This window comes from Tribolium madens, unplaced genomic scaffold, assembly GCF_015345945.1.
Source record: "Tribolium madens isolate multiple individuals breed KSU strain unplaced genomic scaffold, Tmad_KSU_1.1 Scaffold_97;HRSCAF=244;Tcas5.2_LG3a, whole genome shotgun sequence".
NCBI classification, from domain to species: domain Eukaryota; kingdom Metazoa; phylum Arthropoda; class Insecta; order Coleoptera; family Tenebrionidae; genus Tribolium; species Tribolium madens.
Window position 1 is genome coordinate 3,167,020 of NW_025401069.1, and position 6,753 is coordinate 3,173,772.

At 29.3% G+C, this 6,753-nt stretch overlaps 1 protein-coding gene across 3 annotated transcripts in view; it reads right to left on the reverse strand.

Moving 5' to 3' along the window:
- The window catches only part of LOC123014307 (glutamate receptor ionotropic, kainate 2), a 98,310-nt gene extending 92,272 nt beyond the window's left edge, over nucleotides 1-6,038 (reverse strand). For all 3 annotated transcript variants that reach the window (XM_044413363.1, XM_044413362.1, XM_044413361.1), the window contains exon 1: nucleotides 5,906-6,038. The gene's annotated coding sequence lies outside the window, so the exon portion shown is untranslated. The remainder of the gene's footprint in view (nucleotides 1-5,905) is intronic.
- Nucleotides 6,039-6,753: the final 715 nt, after the last annotated feature.

A 6,753-nucleotide genomic window follows, 5' to 3' on the forward strand; every position in this document is an offset into this window, starting at 1 on the left:
CAAAAATAGTTAATTGTATTTATTTTCTCGTTTTTTCCTAGTTATAAAATATATAACTATGAAAAAAGTAATAAAAATTGTAATGCTTTTTAATAATTAATTACTTTTCACAGTGGCTCTACGACTATTTAAATCATAATACATGAAAGTACAAAGAAACTTATTTAAAAGTTTTATAGCTTTAGGTAAGCAACTATCTCACCTTGTCACGCTTCGAAACACTTAAGTTATAAAGTTTAAACTCTATTGCAACAACTAATTTAAATTTTAAAAATTTAAAAGAAATAAAGTTTTAGTAATCGTTATTAAAACTAGTAACTAGTAACTATTCCTGTCCTGTTATAAATGATGACAGAATATAAATTAAACAAAGTTTTCCTTTACATAAAATTTACTTTAATTACAATTTCATTGAAACTTGCTAACTGAAGGAAATCTTTTAAATTCAAATATTTACATTAATTTGCAGTGTGTAAGACATAACTACTCTCAAAATTAAAAATAAAGAAAGACTTGAAAAGTTAAGAATTTGTGTTTAGTGCTTATTTCAAAGTTCTTAATCAGTCTTCAGAGATTATCAAACTTTCTGGTAGATAGCTATACGAAGCAAGCTAGAAGAGGTTGTGTATTTTCAGAAAACTTTAGTCCTTACTTAAAAAAAATATTTTAATTTAACATGATAGAATTTGGGAGACCGTTAAAAAGTAGTCTATTTTAAAATGGCTCATAAATATGCATTTTTCTTTGACCCGTAACAACACAACCTTTTCGTTGAAGGTAAGCTTTAGTATCTGTGTAAATGAAATTTTCCGTATGTAAACCATCGAATCAGAACTTTTCGCGTTGTAATTTAAATTGCAAAACATTCACAATTGTAAATGCAATTAATTCTTCTAAAATTTCCATAATAATTAATCATACATTTCGCTGTGGTAAACCTCCGACACGTCGAGCGTAAATCCAGCAGATTCTTAGACCTGACTTTGTTAACACAAGGCGTTTGTTTGTGGAACGGCGTATTTCAGGACCGACCTTAGCAGGTATGATGGTAATCCATCTCCTAAAAGGATTCCGTTGAAACAGGGCCCAACGGATGCATTTATACTAGTTGTCTGTGGACAGATCTCTGAATTTGAGACACGGAACTGAATAATACATGTTATAATCTGTGCAGAGTTCGCTATGCATTATGCAGATAGCCCCTTGAAATATTTACAGGGGCGCCATTAGACCTCTTTCTCTACTACCAAACAGACTTACGCATGAATCTTCTCGATTAAAGTTGGTGTAAGTTGTAAAAAAGCAAAAAACGATGAGGAAGGCAGTCTTTAAGAAATCCTCTTCAAAACTGTGTTAATCTTGTTTTGATGTAATAAGACGATGGCGATAAAGATCATTATGATTTTGCAATTTTATAGAAAATACTTCAATTAAGCATGAATGTTTTTTAACTGATGCAGCAGTTGATTTTTAAACATCAAAACAAAGACAATATTTTTATTGACTTTTTATTCAGACTGCTGAGTAATGAGTAATTAATTTCGTTTATTTACAAAATATTGGAAATATTAAAAGAGACAATTTACTCCTAGAGTATTAGAAAAATTATATATTTAGTTTTTATGTCGAGGTTTCTTGTTTAAGAATTAGTTACCACTATAATATCGTAGAAAATCCACAAAATTTTTACGAAAATAAAATAAAATAGAATACTTTTGTGGGCACAGAATTTCCAAAAAAACCTGCTTACAGTTTTGTCATTTTCTTGCCAAGACGATAACACTAAAAATTAGGACTACCGCCAAACCCTTTATTTCAAGATGGCATTGGACAGTTTTTTCAAAAACTGTCTTAAATCGGTACACTTTATTATCTACAACACCCTTGCATCAATACGAACGCAATCAGACTCCTCTTAATAGCAAACTAGCGACAATTTTAATGATAAGTAATGAAATAATGGTCGATTTATTACTGAATATGCAATCCGGATCAAAATTTACTGTCACCTCAGTGATAACAATTTCTAATTAAAACTTTAGGATTTATTAAATAATATAACTCCCAAAAATATAAAAATATCTTAGGTACAGTTTTAAAATATATTCAAAAAAATTTAAAATTTGATTAATTTTGAATGAAAAAATTTCTACCTTTCTAGCTGTCAAAAAATTTTGAGTTTTATTTTTTGACATTTGACATTTTTTTGTTTCTATTTAATGATACTGATAATCTTGTATATGTTTTTTTACAATGATTTGATAAAGGGACAAACATTTTGCCAATAGAAGCCACAAATAACATTGAACAGAGTTACAATTTAAGATACAGCTTTCTTATTTCCTCTTTTAATAGCCTATATCAAAAAAACTTGAAAAAATATTTTTCCAACAGAAATATATAGAGTCAAAGTGCAAACTTTAAACCCTCATAACTTCGAAATTTTTATAAATAATTTTTTTTTAACATTTTTTCCATGTTCCTGGTATCTTACCTTATAGGGCATTTTTCTCTGGGGCGCGAGTTCTGGCGCACCCTGTATGTGTCTTTAATTTATACTTAAACTAGTAGCTGTCTATCTAAGTTTTGAATAAAGCACAAACATATTGCATATTTTCTGCTAACAGTCGCTTGGTCGTATTAAAATAACTAATTCGAGAGCATTTCTAAATTGTTAACATCGTTTTGTGACAGTGCACATTTTGTCTGTCTCAATTCTCCTCGAAGGGCCATCTCGAGCACAACTAACTGCCATTGGCTGTGTTTTGACCCCTAAAATTTGCAAGGTGCAAATGAACTTGAACTACGTTTAATTATAAAAATAGGAGTTATATTAAATATAAATAATAAGTTAAATTTTAACTTGTGCTTAAGTTTGTCAGTCTTGCAAATGGCGATATTTTATTTCATTATTCGCTTTAATATTTAATATTTTTGTACAGCAGTTTTGTCAACTGAATTAACATAAAGTTTAATTTGGCTAATGCGACAGCATGAGCAAAGTCAACTTAATCTAACCAGCAGCATTTATTTTACCCTGCTTTTAATTGCGCACCATATAATGCAGAGGGAGTTTACCGAGTCAAATTCGCCTAACCAAAGCCTCGTGTTACCATTAGTGTTTGTTGTACTTGTCTAAGCGGATAATATCATGAATATTCGAAAAATTTTAAATAAAATATAAACAATAATAAATTTAAAGTGATAAGTTCAATTTGCCTCCGGTTTTATTAAAACAATAACTTTTATTTCCGCAATAAAAGTTGGCGGTTATGTTTCCGTTTGTTTGCCGGAAACAAATAAATAATAATATTTTCGATTGTTAGTAAAAAATCAGGTGGGTAGTAATGATCAATAAAAACAACGCCTTGCTTGGTTTCAAATACCAAAAGTCAGGAATTGGACATTATTGCAAAATTAAATTATTTTTGCAAAGCTTTGTTTATCAATTATTTTGATGCAAGACTTGAGCTTCTTATGGACTTTATTTCTTACAATTACTGTGTTCGTACACACCTAACAATTAATCATGATATTTTTTAACATATTACGTTATTCTGTATTTGTAACTTTTAGATAATAATTTTATTAGTGTTATTTCTTTTTAAAAATTATATTGTTTGATACAACAAAATATATTCTCATAAATTTAATGTTTGATAATAAATTTAAATCCCAAATTAAAAGTTTATTATTTTTAGCCATAAATTTAAATAATTTAATAGATAATAATTTGGATCAACGTTTACGCAAATGAATTTTTAAACAAAAAACATCGAATTTATAATTATGTACTATCATTAACAGCCAACACAGGAAACCTTTAACATTCCCAAAACCCAAACCAACTTATAGTGTGGTTTTGTGCCGCATTGCTGGTTTGTCCACTTGCAAATCTTGGGTTTGATCGGTCTTCACAAGGGTCATAAATTACGTCAACCCTTGTTAAACTTTTTAAGAAAATTCTCGTCGGTTTAAATGGATTGCTCAAGTTGGACATTTGCTTATTTAAAGCTTAATTATAATAAAAATCAATCAGAAAATAAATTGTAAACTAAGTCTAGTCTAGAATGGTAAGCTTGTATAATACGAGAGTACAATCTAAAACTTTAATACTACGCTATTTCACATGCATAACTTTGCCACATGTTATTTAATCAGACGTAGCAAACTAGAATCAACAAGATTATTTAATTTTGTGCCAATATTTTCTAGCAAACACTTGAAATAGAAATGACAATTACATAACGAGCTCTATAAAATAAGAAGGTTTAGTTACGTTGTCAGATTACACATTATTTTCGAAAATAATTCCGGCTTTTATCTTCTTAGCCCAAAATGAGAAATTGGGTTTGAAAAAGCTTACGAGCATTTTAGATGTCTGGAGGCCGTTAAAATTAACTTTTGTGGAAAATACAGGAAATATTTTACAAGTATGCAAAACAAGAATCAACATTTAATTTAATCAAACTAAGCATCAGAGCAAAGTTGTCTCAACAAATATTTATTGCTTGAGATCTTAACATCAAACCAAATTTGAGTTTTAATCACATAAATATTAATTTTATAATTATTGCCTTATTAATATTGGGCTGCAAAAGAAATCAAAAACCAAGTATAAAACGCTAATGAAGTTTATCAGATCAGATTCAAAAGTGATAATGATAACAAAGTCCAAACAATTTGAACCAAGTTTTTGAACGATAAAGGGAATGTACACCCTTGAATTAGGTTACATTGTTACTTGTGAAATCTTATCTTTTATTTTGTGAAAATTGTTGCAAATAAATGAAAGAAGAAACTGACGTAGCAGAAGTTCAATTTGTTAGCTAAATAACTGTGACAGGATTCAACATTCATTCACAAATATCTTTGAAAGCCTACCACAAAAACAAAGTTTTTATCAAACACATTTTCGGCAAGTTTCCGAATATCGATCGCACACATTATAATAATAAGGCCTGAACTTTTCGAATGTTTTACTATTTGATGTTCATTGTGTTGAGTAAAATTACCGTTTTTCCGAATGAAAGTCGAGAGATTAAGAGAGACGTTGAAATTTTGTACCAACTTCTTATAAGCCTCATCTGCTTATGAACTGATCCCAGATAACAAAACTGTTAAAGAGGATGTCTGCATAAATCGACCGTTGCTGAGCCTGATTTAAAATTGTAAGGAGACCGTTCGAAAAAATCTCGAAACACTGTCGTTTATTTGCAACATAATTTATATTTTTTTAATTAAATAGATCAGTGCTAAAAAGAAAAAAATATTTCTTGTTCTTTTGATCAATGTAACGCTCTAGTAACTCTTAATTTAATTAGTTACTTTTTCTTCACTTTCATTGAAAAGTCGGACTGGAAAACAATAGTAGATAAATGAAAAAATGTCAGAGATGCTTTCGAGTCAAAGAGCCCGACATTTCTAAATACCGTGATAAACGATAGGACGTCACAAATCAGCTATATTAAGAAAAGAAAATTTGCTTAAAGAATATTACAGATAAAATTTTCTTACACAAAACTTTTTAAAATAAATACTCAAAAGATAAAGTTTTTAAGATATGTGACTATAATAAACTTTTATCTATATTAGAGCGTCGTATTCTTAAGTATTGCTGTAAAAATCTTATATTAAAAATGTTGAGGAAGGTACTCAAAAGTACACAATTACAACTCGGAAGACTTGAATAACCAAACTAAATATTTTCTACTGAAAATTAAAAAGTTTCGACAAACAAAGCCATTATAAGTTGTATCACTTTCAACAGAGCCACTTTAGGAAACAAATAAAACGAAGACATCAGAGATTGAATAAATCAAATTGCGTAAATAGGATATAAATAAATAAATTCAGAATTTGTTTTAAGTTAATAAAAAATAAAAAAAATATTTAAAAGAATTACCCGACTTGCGGTTTTTTGATCAAATTTCACAAAAAATTACGCACTGCTCAAACATAATTTTTTAGGTTTTTGATGATCGTATTATGAGCACGCGTTTGATCGTTCTGAACTACCGGAGCGGCGTGTGATTACCGTGTCGGCGTCCCGGAACCACTGGCTAAAATCTGGCGTCACGACGTTGCCATCGCGCACTGTAAAACATCCACACACCCCCGCATGCAGTCCTCAACAAGTGAATTTTCTGGTTTTTCAGAAAATATCAAACGATTGTCTGATCATCAATTTTCCTCATAAATTTTCTTCGAGCAAAAAATATGGAGATTTTTTATCGATCCAAGAATTATACAGAAATTAGAATAAAGTGGCGCAAGGTTTTAATCAAATATTTTGAACCAATATTAAAAAATAATAAACCAAACAACATCTTTATTTTTTTATGAATTGTTGGTTGTTATTTATTTAGTACAATAAGAGTAAACACACAGTTGCATGTCTAAAACGAACTTTAAAAACACTGCTTATTTTACATTAAAAATAAATTAATACATGGCCTTACTACTTATTATTCTTTAAAATAGCGTCTCGTTTTTATCGAAAATCGATACAATTCTACGACAGCTTAATAAGCTACTTCATCATTTGAACAATTTTTTGATCTTGTACTCGTAATTACACCATTGGCACTAGCCAGTTCACTTCTACTTCGTGCTATGTTCAGTAATTAAACTGAAATTACAATAGCTAGTTATTTTAATGAACTATTGATTACACATCATGCTTAGAGCAATACTGGCAACTTCCAATTAAACGTGTACATCACCGCATTTCAATAATGATAAAAATTTCTA